Consider the following 1,108-nt stretch of genomic DNA (forward strand, 5'->3'; position numbering starts at 1 on the left):
TCCCTGTGTGTCCTGAGCAGAACGGAGTGAGTGGTGGTGGTTTTGTAATGATGCTTCGCCGGAAAATGGGGGCGTTGGTGCGCTCGGTGTTTACAGAGAAGAGAAAGAAGGAGCTCCAGGGAGCCAGTAGTTGTTTGATGGAGTTGAGACTCGCCGGAGTGGCGAGTTGTGATGTGGACCCGGTTTTACGGAAAAGGTGAAGATGGTGAGGGTTGAGAGAGATGGAGAGTCTGACAGAGAGTGAAAGAGAAAGGGTTAGAGAGAGGTTGAGTGTGACAGAGAAGATCGAAGAAAAAGGCGCCCGGATGATCGGGACGTGTGTGCTTACTTCAGAATGGCAAGCCCGTAAATAACCCAATGACAGATTTGTAAATAGTGAAATTCAGTCCAAAACACTGTTCATTTGAACAGTGCCAATTTCTAACCTTACTTTTTTTTTTTTTTTTATTTGATAAACGGGAAATACAAAATCCAGGCTAAAAAGCCAAACAACAAGGAGAGCCTACCACGAGGCAAGCGAACATGAAAACAAAAAACAAATAAGGACAGCAAAGGGAATTAAGGAGGACAACATAGCCAAACGGGAAATACAAAACATAGCCACACTATGCTGTCGCCCTAACAAAAGAAAAATTAAGAGAAGATAAAATAAGTATACGTGTAAGTGGCAAGAAAACGTAACGACTTGAATCCACGTTTATAAAACTTATGCTACTAGCTATACATGATAACCTATACATGACTATTGAGTCATAAATGAAACAATCATGTTATTTTCTTATGTTAGATGAAGCAGATGAATTAATCCATCACGATCATGTCCTTAATTTTAGTTTTATATATTATTTGTTTATATTCTTTTTTTCTAAGAGACAAGTTTATGAGTTTAGATACATTAGAGGTTATTTTAGAAATAATAGGCTAAGGAAATAATATTACAATTGTTTGACTTTTTACGGCGGGCGAGATTATAATGTGAGTGAAAAAAATAAGACACTTGTTTCGGTTGGTGATTTATAGTTCAGTACCCTCAAAAGATAATTCTAAAAATATTTAAAAACTCGTTAATGTGTGTCATTTGCCCAAGAAATTTTCATAAACGTTTATA

Source organism: Pyrus communis, chromosome 3 (genome assembly GCF_963583255.1).
Source record: "Pyrus communis chromosome 3, drPyrComm1.1, whole genome shotgun sequence".
NCBI lineage: Eukaryota > Viridiplantae > Streptophyta > Magnoliopsida > Rosales > Rosaceae > Pyrus > Pyrus communis.